Source organism: Anomalospiza imberbis, chromosome 6 (assembly GCF_031753505.1).
Source record: "Anomalospiza imberbis isolate Cuckoo-Finch-1a 21T00152 chromosome 6, ASM3175350v1, whole genome shotgun sequence".
Classification (NCBI taxonomy): domain Eukaryota; kingdom Metazoa; phylum Chordata; class Aves; order Passeriformes; family Viduidae; genus Anomalospiza; species Anomalospiza imberbis.
The window spans coordinates 47,091,300-47,106,374 of NC_089686.1; the positions used below are offsets into that span (position 1 = coordinate 47,091,300).

Here is a 15,075-nt window from a genome sequence, read left to right on the forward strand (position 1 = left end):
GCCAATTGTCTACTGTTCGTGTACTAAAGGGACACTCTAGTGGCTCATTAAAGGCAGCTCCATTGTATTTCAAACATTTTTTTTCACCTGCTTTGCATCATGTATGAAATATCCAAGACTAGGACTTTCAAATCTGCCCAAAAGACTAGGGATCAGAACTGCCACTGGTTGATTTGGTGTAGGTGTGGTACTGGTGTAGCAGAGTACAAATGCACTGTGATAGGACAAGATCTCATCATCACTATGCCCAACAGGAAAATAAACATTTTGTCTCTGTCTCACTAATAATTTGTGTATTTGTTCCAGTAATATCTTGACTCTGGATTAGCCTTTATGTAGCAGCATAAACCCATTATTCTGTGGCATTTCTTCCTTTCTGCAAATAAACAGAATGGAAGAGAGAGAAAGAGTGGCAAAGCTATAAACTATAATGTTAGGAGCAATAAGACAAAATTAGACATGGCAAAATCGCAGTTCAGTCTGAAGGAAGAAGAGTGTAGCACTTTGCCTGTGGCCAGGACTTGACAGTACTGTCCTCATACAGAGACAGTTCCTGCCTTGAATCATTTACAGTCCAGAGAGATGACAAGTGATATATGACAAGCAAGCCTTCCTTTCCAGAGGAAGAATTTGGGCACACAGGGTTAATTGTTTTCCTTGGTAAGTCAGCAGGATCTTTGCTGCAGCCAGGAATAGAGTTTCACTGTAAGTTGTTTGGCCAAAGTGTGTGTTGCAGGTTTGTCTCAGTGCCTTATTCATCCTTCTGCAGTCTGGTCTTCACCTCTAAAATGTGAGTGATCATTGTAAAGTTACCTAAAGTTACCTAAAACGAGGTAACCCAGGCTTGAGCATTGTGCCTGATGTTGTGCATTTCTATGTTGTCCCTCCTCCCTTTGTGTGCTCAAGCACTATGGCGCTGCAGGCAAAACCGGTGGATGTGCTACAGCCGGCAGCAGATTGTCACTCCAGGGCAGAGACACCCTAAGCCACCCTCAGCTCTGAGGAACAGGACATGCTCTGGGAAAGCCCGTGAAATATGGGTGCAGAAGGGCAGGATGGCTCTCACACTTGCGGCCAATTCGACCCTTATGTGTTGTGATTGTGGTCAAGTCCTTATGCCAGGGAGCAGGCTCTGAGCAGCACGGCAGCTGTTATCCGAATAGTTTGGGACATTTTCATGGAGAAGTGTCTGGTGGGAATATGGAACTCGGATCTTGTCTTTCAGCACTAATGCTCGCTCCCGGGCTGGCTGGCTTGAGGCTGGAGCCAGACTGCAATTGCCCAAGTTATTTCTGCAATGAGGAATATATGCAGAGTCAAGCAGAAAGCATCCCGGAAGAAATGAATTACCAGCCAAATATAGATTATTTCATTTTGAGGGACGTCATCCAATCTACTCAGGTTCCTAGTCATTCAGCAACTTTTAATGTCTATTAATGCCTATATTTATTATAATCATGCATACTGAAAGCTCAGCCTGAATTACATCTTTATTGCTTGTTCCTGGCACATAATGTTAGACAGGGCAATACCATTTCTTTTTCTTTGAGGCACTGAGTGCACAAACTCATCATGTGTAAGTATTTCCCAAAAAATTTACCTCCTTTTTGTGTAGCAATAGGGTAGGAGAAGTTGGAGACACTGGGGTAATTTTCAAAGGGAGCTACTTTCTTTTAAATGGATTTTCTGACACTGATTCAGTGAACTGTACATGTATTTATTTATGATAGATTTGATGGCATTTAAGCATGGGCTTGATCTTAAAGGTAAGCTTTGTACTTTGCAGAATATTTGTTCCAATGCCCCGTTCGATGGTGCAACAGTCAAATGGCACAATTGTGCATGCTGCTTGGGCCAAAGTGGTATGGAAGAAAAAGACAGCTGAACTCCACTAATTACAAGCCCTGCATAAGTACAGCAAAATTCACAGGCTCCATAATAAACTTCTTAGAAACCTTGCTGAAAATTGGTAGTCACCAAGTGATAAAATACGGAAACCTTTTCTTTGATAAAGTTAAAATGCGGTGATTTTTCTTCTGAAATACTCTTGCAGAAGCACTGACGAGATAAATGTATTTATGTCGTGAGTAAAACGCCTGATGAAAACTAATCTGAGAGACGGAGTAACTGATTGAAGAGGGCCAGGATTGTCAGTGCTTCCCATCTGCTTTGCATCACTGAGCCGGGCAAAACATCAGAGCATATTGGTGAATCTGGCAGATGTCATGTTATTTTTATGTCATCCTTATTCTTCCAGGGCCTGATCCAAGCCTCACTGAAATCCATAGAAATGAGTGGACTTTTCCTTTACATCAGCGAGCTTTGAATTGGCTCCTTCCTCGCTCACTGGTAATGTCAGAAGCTTGTGATGGATCTTGGAGGCATTTTGACAGAGCAGTCGGGCACAATGGTGCTTTCCTTTTTAATCCTGCCCTCTGACGATCTTGTTATTGATGTATGGTGATGGCTGGAGTCCCGAGATAAAATGAAATGGGGAGGGGGAGCATAACAAACTGGAAAATGCATACTGATTTAGAAGTGAATGAGACCATTCCCAGAAGTGCTGAAATTCAATGGGATTTAGAATCCCAAGGACCCTATTATTTAGGAAAATGGACCACATGCTTTCAAGACATTTGGGCAGCTCTGAAAACTTCATCCATCACTTCTATGGAGAGCAGTGTAGACCTTATGTAATATCACAGGCAACAGCCAGAACTGTTGAGAGTAAAACCCACAAAATGGCTTGATCTTCTATTGTTTCTGAAGGTGTGAATTCCTCTTTTCCTGATATTAAATAACTTTTGGGTGTTGTCCTTTTCTGTTAAAAAAGGAGTCTGCTGTATATTAAAAAGATGTTTATAAATTCCCTCACATGCCTGTCAATCCAGACATCCCTCCTTATTCTCATTATGTTTATTTATATAGACACATAAAAAACTAACAATCTTCCACTTATTAATCAAGGTGATTCAGCCATGCCTCCCACTGTCTTTCTCTGATTCCAATCTTATTCCAAAATACAGCCCTAAATGTCACTGAGGTTACTCATAAAACACAGTGTTGCTCTGCATGAGTAAGACTATTTGAATCTGGCCTGGAGTAAAGTTACTAATTCTCAGTGAGAAGCAGAGCTAGACAAAGATTGCAAAATATTGTCCACTAATCTGTTCTTGAATTTTTAAACATATTTTTTGGTCTCTGTTCACTCGTGGATCTCTGAGCTAATGAACTTGCTGACAGGAATGTTCACCATAACAACCCATTTACAGCAAATATTGCAAGATCTTTGCACTCTTCCCTTCATTCAAAATAATACCAGTCTCCCTCCCCAAGAAATGACCTTCCTGTTTCAGAGTTTTGTCATTAATTGTGAATATGCACATTGGTAAGATGTTTTGTTTGTTTTACTAAATCCTCTTCCAGCAAGAAAACAAAATTAAACAAATTGAAGTAGAATTTAACAAAGAAAGACCTCTGAGCTCTGATGCTAAGAGAAAGGATAGTCATGAAGCTGGAGCTGCAGGGAGGTGTGGAGGTCAGTCCTCAATCCACCAAGGGCTTCACTGCTCTCTACCTTGCAGCACACTGAAACGTGAACAGCTTCCAGGACCTCAGATACGCTGGGGTGTGCACGAGGGATGCATAATACTGACAAATCATCCGCTTGTGACCCATCTATAAAAAAAAAGGTGTAGAAATGATTTAGTTACAAGTTCTTTACCTAAAGATGTCCTTTCATCTGCTGGTGGATATATTCTTCGAGGAGATTATTCATGGAGCAAGGTTCTAAAATAAAAATTGAGGAGGATGGAGCAAAGCTGGGCTTTGGTGAATACATCTAAACCCTAGACACATTGCAAATAAACTGAGCTTGTTCCCAGGCAACTCCCAAGTAGAAAATAGGCACAACTGTTCTGAACGATTTTCTCTACGATTTGTTTACCTAGCTGTAGGTTCTTCTTCAAAGGCAGGCAAAATCAAGGGAGAGACAGTTATTGAACTCAGCTTTCTTTGAATCTGGTTTGTAATGAGAGCTATAGCCACACCAAGTTTCAAATTCCAAGCAGCTTGATGTGGCCTTTTACAGAGAAAAAAAATGGTTAGAATTTTTCTTACAATAAGAATATGCAATTTTTCATTCTCTCCTCATTTCAGAAGGTCTGAAGGGATTTTACTCAACTTCCTCTTCTACCTTCAGGCAGAGACCAAATCTGAGAAATTGCAGCTCAATTTTGGAAAGTTCTCAGGATGTGAAAATCAGGAAAATGGGAAGCTGCTGTTCAATACAGTTTGTTGTCATGAGCACTTATGGGAATCCTCTGCAGACCAGGTGCCCCCTTCACCCTCACTTGGTCTTGTTTTATATCCTTCCACCCTTTGATCAGAGTGATTTAAAAACAAAAGTGTCTGATCAGAACAGTAGGTTTTGCCCTGTTGGGACCAAGATGGCTAGAAGGTAGTCAAGATCTGGCCTTGCAGAGACTGCGAATTATCTAGCATCTTGTAGAGTGTAACATCCAGCAGATGCCTGAAACTCGGCAAGGTCAAATGCAGTCTTGCTGTTACTCTGGCACTGAATTTAGTAGCCCCAGACAAGACTGCAGGGGCAGTTCAGGGGGGAGGAGAGAAATAACACCTAAATTCAGGGGTTCTTCCTTTAGGCAAAGTCTTGAAACTATTGTCCAGGCTTTTGATGATGCAAGGTGTAATAGAGTTAGTATTGATCTGTTCTTGCAACGTTCAGTGTTTAGAAGAGTGTGGTGTGCCCTTATCAACTGCAAATGTGAACCTTGTAAATATCCGAATGCAGCGGGTATTATTTTCAAGCACAATTTAGGTACCCTTGTTAGACATTTTAGCAATATTCATCAGCAGAATGGAAGAGAGTCCATAGAACTGGAAAATTTTGCTGTGAATTCTCTGTTTTTATATCCACCAATTTGGAAAAAGTCAGCGCAAAGGCACAATCCTTAAAATAAATAAAAGAAAATGTCTCATAGCTGCCGGCAGGCACTGGAGCTCCCCAGCAGAGGCTGCCTGGGAGCAGCACAAACTGCGCACAACTCCTCAGCCCCAGTAAACAGCAGCTTGGTGTTCTCCCTCCCTGGGAGAGATGTGCTCTTTGCCATCAGGTTGCTGATGCTTCGATCTCTTCCCTGGCTATAGACACCTACTCCTAATTTGTGGTCCTGTGCTACTCCAGGAAGAGCTGGAGGAGACAGAAGGTGTGAATGGACGGCCAAGACCGAGCAGAGCCAAGGGACTGGCTTGGCTCTGGAAGGCAAAATGCAAGCTGAGCCATTGGAGCCGGCTGTACACAGATGAGAAGGAAAATGCACAAAGTGATAAATAACTTTGCTTAGGCTGCCAGGAAGGGCTGCCAGAACATTCTCGCTTGGCTATGCTCTGACTTGGCTCGCCTGCCGCCGCCAGCCCCCCTCCTGCACAGACGAAATGCCGGGCCAGAGCCACGCATGCATCTCAGGGCTGGCTCACCCCATCCACCCACTGGCCAGCCAGCCCCTCGGGCAGCCGCCTCTGCCTGTGCTTCTCCCGTTTGGACCCCACCCTCTGCCTGCAGAGGTGCACATGGCAGGAAGGCACTGAGAGAGAAAATCGTGAGGTGTTCCATTAGCTTGGGTTGTTTTTGGAGGAGCCACCTCTCCCAATGCCTCCCCAACAATCTGGATGGCATCTGCCTCTAGTGTCATCCTCTAGTGCTGCCTCCATGGGCAGCAAAATCCTTCTTTCTCCAGGGGTCAGCTCTACACCCTTCCCTCCCAAGCACACATGGGTGGTACGGATGGTTTCATCAGAGGTGATCAGACACCTGCACTCCCACCCATGAGTGCTTGGCAGTTTGCAGAGCAGCCTCAGATGAAGGGCTGGAGTCACAGCAGGGGATGTGCGGAACGGGGATGAACTGCCAGTGCCACGCACGGCAGCATGCAAATCAACACAACGCTTTCTCCAGTGCTGTGTGGTGCTACCAACTTCATGCCTCATTGGAGTGGAAGGAGAGATGGATATTTTAGAGGATTTATCAGGCAAAAAGAAGTGTCGGCATTTCTCAGTTTCAACTGGCAGCTCCAGCTTGAGGAAAGCTATTGTTGCAGGATTTCCAAAGTCTTGTTGCCTTTCTGATCTGTGGTGCACATTGAACATATGTCTCTGTTTAGTTGCCCATTATTTAACCTAGATTTTCCCCCCCTTGAGAGATTACAGTGAATTCAGGACAAATGAATGGTGTAATTTATCATTTTCCAATATAGACTGTCATGCACTTACATATAGTGCAAATAATTTGTTGTCAAGTTATCCAGTTACCACCTCATTTTATATGCTTCATAATAAGCTATTTGTAATGATCCATGCTCGTCAGAAGTCTAAATAACCAAAATATTGCCATCTCACTACAGATAACTACTATTTCCAGCAGCACTGAATCATCCTGATCCCTGGGAGATCTATGTCCACATTTTTACAGAAATGGTTTGCTACCAGAAAATCCCTTTTCAAGAGTGCCCAGTTTTCTTTTGAACCCCTATAGACTGTGGAAAAATTCATTTGAGGGGAAAATGCTATTTTATTGTTTGGTTTTTTTTTTTACGCTTGTTCAAAGTTACATTTTTTTTCCTGTTTTCCTCTTACTGTCATGTATTCCCTTCTCAAAGGGTATGTCTTTATGTGTGACCCTCCTCATAGCACTAGCACGGTGAAGGTTATGGGCATGCCCTTGTGGTACATGCAAGCTATTTTTCTAAAATATTAGAATGCCTAGAGTACTCTGATTAGCACCCTCCTTGTCACAAAATCCCCAAGATCCTTGTAGTCACTGTTAGAAAGCGGTTCATCCCACTCCGGGACCCAGATGACCCTTGGCTATACCTGTCCCACCTCCTGACAGCTAAGGTGTGTTAGCCTCCTACTTAGAAGATGCCTTCAATTAGGCAGATCAGTTAGGTGCATAAAAGTGGCTTAAGCTGAACCTGGCTCAAACCCTTCTTTTGTTCCTCTGTTGCTTGGTGTTAAACCATTTTCCTCCCCTGCAAGCCGGAGAGCCCAGCACCATTTGTGCTTTAGCGTTGTGTTGTGTTCTAATCCGCCAGCCTGATGGGGTAGCTGCCCTCAGGGATTTCAAACCTAAGTTATTTCTAGTGTTATTTTATGGCATGACTTCGCACGATGTGACATCCCTGTTAGGCTTGAACAGGGCCCAGTGGCTTGGACTGCCTGACAGACGATAGTCAGAGACTAATGACTGCCTGCATACTGCTAGGAGGAACCCCCTGGGGCAGCAGGGGGACCGCTGCCAGCTCTGCTCTGAATTAACATCTTCACTAAGGAGCAGGCAGGGAGATTAGGCAGCCGAGGACAGAAGGACAAGTAACACCAACCCCCCTGGTGTTCCAGCTGCTGAGAAGTCAACCTTTTGAAAATACTGCGAGTAGGTTGTTCAGGTCGATCAAACAGATAAATAATCAAGGACCCACACTGTTCCCCAGGGGGTTTTAATGTTTCAGATGGATGTAAACATGGCAAGTTGTTATCAGAGAAATTGCAGTAGCTGAAACTGGACTGAAACTGTTTGTACACAGAAATGATCTCTAGAGCATACAGTTAGGATGTTTATAAAGTGATGAGCTGCTAGCTGCAGTTTCTGTGGCTTCCTAAACAAAATGATGGGCTTAGGTGGAAAAATCCCTGCCCTGCATATTCTCAAGCTGCTAAAACAAGGCTGCAGGATAAAACAGTAGTGGAGAAAAAAATGGGGGGGGGGGGGGGGTGGTTTGAGAGCTTCTTTGAAGCAACTCTCTGGAGGAGGAGCACCTCAGAAAAAAACCCAGGGGACAAAAGAGCAAAAACTTAACACAAGATAAACTTTAAACTTGAATCTTTCTGGTTTTCTAGCTCTTCTTTTGCAACTGTATTTCAAATCTTGCAATTAAAAAAAAAAAAAAAAAGCTTTGTTCCATTAGAACATTAGAATAACATTGTTTTTCTTCTTTAACCTTGAGTGGGCTTTTGAAGGAATTCAGATAACTCTGGAAAGCAATAGGAACACTGGGTTTTTTTTAAATATTTCTGAAACCAGAAACACTTTAAAGGGTTTTTCTTTGCAGAATACATCATTATTCAATTTTCTGAAAAATGGGTCTTTTGAACCCTTTTGAATTTGCTGTTGTTTGTTATTGTTTTTTTGGTTTTTGGTTTTTTTTTTTTTTTTTTTAGTTGGCTGGATGGGTTTTTTTTTTTGCTTTCCAGATATTACAGTCAAATTACATCACTTGACACCGGAGGGGGACATATAGCCCTCCAAAGGTTTGCTTTGGGAAACCTGGTGTGCATTTCTGAAGAGTAACAAATGGTAATACAAGTGAACATAGGAGATAAACCAGGGATCTCCTGTTGTTTGATCAGCTGTGGAGCACTGGCACAGAACACCAGCTCAGGGGTGTTGTGGCTTTCTTGGGCATCAGTGCCATTGGACAGGAAAACAAACTTGGACTGGAAACATCTTCAAGAAGTGCCATGGATTTGCTGTCTTGCTGATACTACACAGGAGGTCATGCTCCAGTAAATCAATGCTGAGGCTTTGCAATATGGTGTCCTGGAAACTTGGGCTCTTTTTGTCATTTTGCTTCTGTTTTTTTTCTCTGTCCATGGTCCAGTTACTCCATCAGCTATGGGCGTGGTTACCTCTGTCCTTTCTTTGAATTATCTGACCAGGAAGTGTTCCTAAACTGTTCAGGGCTGGAAATGCTTTTTAACTTCTTCAAGTTATGCACATCAAATTTTGATACTCGGGAAGCTGATGGACTTTTACAGGTGGTAGTTGGGCTGTTGCTCCTAATTTTGTCAGGTATTTTTCTCACTGCCTGCTCACATATCATGCCTTCCCCCAGTCCAGCCCTCCTTGCAGGGTTCATGAGAGGTGTGGGGTTAGGGATGCTGTAGCCACCACCTTTTTCCCAAAATCTTCCTTAGGAAGATATGTACTGTAGTTGAGATAAAGGAGAGATGTCACACAGCTGGTCTGCACCTATGAACCCTGGTCAGTCTCTGTGTATTTATTTTAAAACTGTAGCTTTGTTTTTGCTTGACTTGTCTTCACTTTCAGGCAGAAGTGCAGTTAACATGACCTCTGTTAAACTGAATGTGGGTGTTATTCATATATCAAATTGCACTCAATTAATGAAATCACTATGAAATAATGTCTTGAGTGATAACGGTATGAACTGGGGTAGCCCCAGAGTGATGTGAAATAACCATAGCAATAGTTAAGAATTCTGTGCTGTTGCCGTGGCTACTAGCCTATTTGACTTACCATTGCAGTGGAAGAATATTAGCCAGGAGACAACTCATTTCTGAGACTCCCACATGACAATAACACTTTCTGCCAAACCTCCCTCCCCCCACCCCGCTGGATTGAAACAAGGCAGACATCAAACTGTTACTATTGTTGATTCTTGCAATGTGCCCCAAAGGGGAAGCTAGATTTTCAAATGCCATTAGAAGGGGTATTTGAAGTGATATTTGAAAATTTTCACATAGGTTGCTCTTTTCTTAAAAAGAAAAAAAAAGGTTTTTAAATAAATTGATTAGTTGTATATAAGGGAGAAAATTGTTAACTTTCTACAGAAATTATTTATATTTTCAAAAATATAAACTATCCCAAACTGAACTATTTTAATCAAAAATCTTAGCGTATGTTCTACAAAGCAGCACTGTGGTGCCCTTTTGAAATTCAGTCTGAACATTCCCCTTATCTCTCATGCATCTGACCAGGTGATCTGAGGAGCTCTCCCAAAGTGCACTGAGATTTGGTGGTTCTTTATTCACACTGTCAAATGGTTCCTGTTAAATTACAACCTAGAAACATGTCCAGTCTGCTCCAGTAGTTCAGAAATCCTTGTGATTCTGGTGGCTTTTTCCACTCTTGGTTCAAGATGCCTAGGAGGAAAGCTAGTAGCAGGAAGGCACCCAACGTAATCTGAAAATAATGTCCTTTGGATAAGTAATAGGGAACCCACTCAAACCACTACCTGCTGTTGAAAATCTAGACCAGGATGTTATCTTGCCTGTCTGAAAGGACTTCTCTTTCAAGAACAAGTCACCATGCTTTGGACATCAGTTATGAGGATTTCCTCAGATGATACTGATGGAGATGATGTTGAATATATGTAGTTGAATATACATAGTTAAATATATGTAGTTAATTTTTTTTGGCATAAGACCATGTGCATCACTGTAGCTATAAAGCCTCACAAAACTGCAGGGCTGAAGTTCCAACAGCAGCATTTTAGGGATTTGAAAGGAAGAATGAGAATCGCAATGCATCCTAGTATCCCAACATTTTTACCACAGATAGGTCTTGTGCTTTAGATACTTTGCTTGGCCCAACTTGTGAGATATAGGTACACAGCCATAGAGTCCTGCATCCCAGCAGTCAGAGGGCTGGAGTTTGTACAGAAATGCCTCCAGCTCATGGGCATTTGCAAAGCAACTACTGGAAAAGACAGCAGTCTTCAGCTTTCCCCTTTCTGGCTGCTCCTGCCATGGAGACCTGTAGCTGAGATGTTCCTTGGTCTGAGTGAGGCTGAAGCAGGTGCCTGGTGTGGAGGCAGCAATAGAAGAGCTGCAAAAATCCTCCTCAATTAGCCACTCAACATATCTAGTGCAACTTCTGAGGATGCCCTGATCGAGAGCCTAAAGACAGTGAGTACATTTGGATGACTCAGTGAGGTGGGACAGGGTGGAGAGGCTAATCCCTGTCTGCTCCTAAACAGTACAAAAAGGAAGATCCAAAACAAGCAAATCATCACCAACCTCCAAGGAGTCAAGGAGACTTGCTGGTGGATAGCTGGTGCCTCTCCTCCTTCGTGTCCTTGCAAGGGATCCTGGACTGGGTACTTGGAACGCACATCTTGATGCCTGCTGATGGCCTGGCTGCTTGGACACGGTGAGTATGCAAGTGTGGGGAAATAATTTTTACTTTAAAATGCAATCATTTCCCCCTCCTTCAAGATCCTGCAGTGAACTTTGCTGCACTGTTGCAACACTATTTCCTACATTTGTTCAAAGAGGAAAAGATAGTTCAGGACCCTGCTTTAACCCTAACATGAGTCAGTCTAGTGTGCAACCTCGGTCACATTGACTGGTGAATCCAGACCAGCACTCCGGGAGCTGGAAAGAGGGGAGCAGTTCAGGAAGGAGCTGAGAAGAGAGGATCTGATAGGGGGAGGATAAAGCTACTCCCAGCCCTTGAAGTGCCTGCAAGGAGGTGAGAAGGTGAGAGATGCTTAAAATCCAGCGGTCAGCTCTCTATCCCAGTGATAGCTTGAGAAAACTGGTATGCTAGGGGTGGTCTCTGCTACAGCAAAGAGCGTGTCTGGAGCCTGCTGAGGAGGAATGGCAGCTTGCATGTAGATTTGTGGTGGTGGTGTTGTATAGCTGAATGAAAGCATAAATCAGCTCTCCCCTCACCCTGCCTCCCCTCCTCTTTCCATGTCCCTTAATACATAAAAATAAGGATCCTTTATGTGAATAAAAGTAGAAGGCGCCTCCCCTAAGTATGTTTTACAAAAGCCAAAAATAGTCCCGAAGTCTCAACCAAAAGCGAACATAGCCAGAATTTCTGTGGAAAATGTCTGTAGCTGAAGTGGAGTGTGTGTGTGGGGGGAGGAATTCACATTCAAGCAGGGGCTGCCTGTGCAGCTGGGCATTTCTCCTTGCCCCCAGCCCGGCTGCCTGCCCTGCCCCCCAGCCTGCCGGGGGGGCTGACCCAGCGCGGAGCCGGGACGGGGTTCTGGCCGGGCGGGCGGACCCCGGGAGGCAGCAGAGCCTCCGCTGTGGGATTCCCTGTCCTTCCTCTGACAGTTCTTGGCAGCTCTGGCGCAACGTGTTGTTAACAGCAGTCCTAATTAATGGGGAACATGTGTGTGTTGCAGAGACCTTTTTTTTTTTTTTTTTTTTTTTTTTTCCTTCCCCCCCCACTTCTTCTGTTTGGTGGAAATACCGTAAAACTGTTTATATCCACTATAAAAGGGGCGGGGGAGGGATTTACTATCTTCCTATCCCAAAGGTTTCCTTTACCTCAGATCAACCCATTTTGGGAACAGGCACTTCTCTAATCCCTGGGTGCCTTTTCCTAAATGCTTTCACACATCTGCACCACTCTGTCCTGCATTCCTGCCATACCATCATCTTGTCCTAATGAAAAATAGCAGACTTCAACCCTGCCAAGTCCCTCTTTTTTTTTTTTTTTTAGGACAAAATCCTGTTTATAAAAAAGAATTTCAGAAGTTTGTTGATTTTTTCCATTCATTAACTTAAATTTTTGAAAAAAATTAAGAAACTTTTGCTTTCCCAACTGGTTTCCCTTCTTGAGTAATAAGAAAACAAATGTTTATATACCATCTGCCACCAGCATGTTCCACAGATGATGTGGTAGACTCGTGTCTTCAGTTCACCCCTAGCTCAAAAATAAGGGTCCCATGTCATAGGTGACTTTTTCTGGAGCTCAAAGAGTGTTTTGGTTGGCTTAGGAATAAACACAGGAAGAGCAAAGCAAAGCAAAGCATAGATCTGTCCTCATCTGGTGCTGAACACTGAGAGGACAAGTGAGCCCAGTGCAATGCAGGATTTCTGTAATGGCTTGTGAGGGTTGTAGGGCTCAGGGGACAGAGGTACAGTGTGGCAGGGCTGTGCTGAGATAGTGTACTCTGAGTGAGCTGGACCTTGGCAGCCCTTTGTGGTGCCCTGTTATGCAAAGCACACAGACCCACAGAGTTTACTGCAGCCAGGCCTGGAGCAAGGACCACTTCCAGACCTCTCCAGGGTACAGGATGATGCTACAGAACACCCCTATAAAGCTGTGCTTGGCCTTTCCTTGATGCTCAAGCTATAGTGACACCTGTAGGAATCCTTTCCTAGAGGGGTGTAAGTAAAACCTAAGACATAGGAAGAGAGCCCTAATTAATCTGATCTTCTTAAGGGAGGCAGATATTCCTGCTCTTGTTTTATAAATGTTGAAGAAGAAGGAGAGATGGACTAAAAAAAGCCCAGCTGGTGGAAGTCTGTGGAGAAATCCATACTCCACACCCATCTTTTGAAGTTTCCTACTGCCAGGATGAGGAGAAACAGCTGATAACCTTCTGGATTTCCCCGAGATCTGGAGAGGCTTTCACATCTCCCGTACTGGAGCGTCATCCTTGGGTGGGTTCTCCTGCAGCTGGATAGATGAGGTGGGCTGCAGGATCAACAAACAGCACAAGGGCTGTGGAGTTGTCCTTTGGACTTCAGGTTGTGTGCGTGCACTGGTAACTTGGAAAAAAACCTGTCATATCCTGACAAGTCTGGAAGGAAATATTATCCTAGACTGTAACCAGGTTCCTGAATGTGTTTGCCGAAGGTCCTGGGAGACTGGATATCAACAAAGAACAGCTGTCCAGTCTCTTCTGGAGAAGGGCATTTCTGAGCAGAGATGTGGGGAATACCTGTTTTGGGAAGAGTGGCTTCATCCAGCCACTCCTTGAACTTTGATTGCCGTGGTAAGCTTTTGGAGACGTATAGAGTACATAGGAGGGGAGCAGAATGATGAATAGCAATCAGTATGCAATTTTGGCTTAGGGCAAAGTTAAATCTTACATTTTCCAGGAGAATGTTATTTCTGGTGGTTTTGGTGTTTTGCGTTAAAGAACAAGTTCTGAAATTACATAGATAACACTTTTTCCTACATTTGCCCCAAAAGGGGGAAAAAAGAGAAGGCCATTCATAAAGCCTTGCCCTTTGTTTCTTTGGAAGACAGCAGAAAATTTGAGACCAAAGCATCAAATGTTTCACTTCTCATCAAACCCATGGAAATGTCATTTTTTCCAGGTTTACCAGAGCCACAAATATGTTCACATAAGCCGATACTACCAGTACAGCTAATGGGCAGGTCCACAGCCAGAAGTAGTTGGCACTGCCCTGGGGTATACTTGTTACCTTAGCAGCTTGCCAGCCAGGGTATCATTTTCCAGATGATTTGCATGGAGCTATGGCAATTTGTATCCACAGAGGACCTGGCCAACTTTGGTCATACCGACCCAAGAGGACTTGCTTTTGCAGAGCTTTACCCTTATCTTCTAAACCAACTTGCCTGAAGTGACTCACCTTTTTGTCAGGTCCTCAGCTGACCTGACATTTCCTGCATGAAATTATATATTTATATACGTGACATTTCCTCCATGGCAATGCATTGTGTGGCTTTGTGACATATCTGGCAAAGCCCCACTGGAAGAGTCCAGTCTTGGTGAAACTCCTGCGAAGGAACATGGCAGGGGTGCTTTGTTTTCCAGGATGAACAGGAAAAAAAAAAAAAAAAAGGAAGAAAAGCAAGCAAGTGGATGAAACCAGTGGAATCCTCAGATGAAAGAAGAGATGGGGTCATTGCTGAATGACTATAACAGACCTTGTCTGAGGTTACTGATCTGTGACAACATTGAAATCTTATAGATACTCTGTTTTTTCCCCACAGTCTGCCAAGACCTTGCTGACATATTCAGCATAAAAAAAGAACCAGCAAATGCTGGTTTCTGGATAACCCTCCTTTAATGTATTTAGTGCTTTAGCATGCAGAAAGAGAAGGCTCCATCTTTTTGTCTTTTATGAGAAACCAGTTAGTCCTTCTTATCCCCTTTTGGTCCACAGACTGAACCTATCCAGTTCCCATCCTTTGTGCCTTTCAGGAAAGGGAAGCTTTTCTAAGTTTATTTTGCCTTCAGGGCTCATCCCAATACACATATACATGTAGTCTGTAACAGCTTTCAAAGAAATACCCTTACCAGCATGACCCATTGTTTTCTGGACACTGGTGTCTAAGCAGATAGTGTTGCCAACTTCAGGTAAAACAAACTGCATTTGCCTTTAGGAGAACAAGGCAGGAAAAGTTGCTGTAAAGTTGGGAATTAAAAGATAAGTACCACTGGTGGGCTGAGAAAGCCACAGCATCCTAGTTCTCAGAAATGTCCACAGCCAAGCCTAGGTTCATCTCAAAGAGGGTTAATGTCCAAAACGGGTGGATCTGGG

The 15,075-nt window shown here is 43.6% G+C and overlaps 3 long non-coding RNA genes across 4 annotated transcripts in view; 1 reads left to right on the forward strand and 2 right to left on the reverse strand.

The window, feature by feature from the left end:
- The window catches only part of LOC137475998 (uncharacterized), an 84,085-nt gene extending 81,975 nt beyond the window's left edge, over positions 1–2,110 (forward strand). Inside the window, exon 3 of one of the 2 annotated variants that reach the window (XR_011000184.1) lies at positions 947–2,110. This is a non-coding gene — a long non-coding RNA (uncharacterized lncRNA). The remainder of the gene's footprint in view (positions 1–946) is intronic. The other variant, XR_011000185.1, reaches the window with a different exon arrangement.
- On the reverse strand, positions 1,697–11,945 carry LOC137475999 (uncharacterized). Its single transcript, XR_011000186.1, has 2 exons — positions 10,834–11,945; positions 1,697–3,678 (listed from the first exon to the last, which is right to left on the reverse strand). It is a non-coding gene; the product is annotated as an uncharacterized lncRNA (long non-coding RNA).
- A 54-nt stretch (positions 11,946–11,999) lies between these two features.
- LOC137476000 (uncharacterized) lies at positions 12,000–15,047 on the reverse strand. Its single transcript, XR_011000187.1, has 2 exons — positions 13,503–15,047; positions 12,000–13,361 (listed from the first exon to the last, which is right to left on the reverse strand). It is a non-coding gene; the product is annotated as an uncharacterized lncRNA (long non-coding RNA).
- Positions 15,048–15,075: the final 28 nt, after the last annotated feature.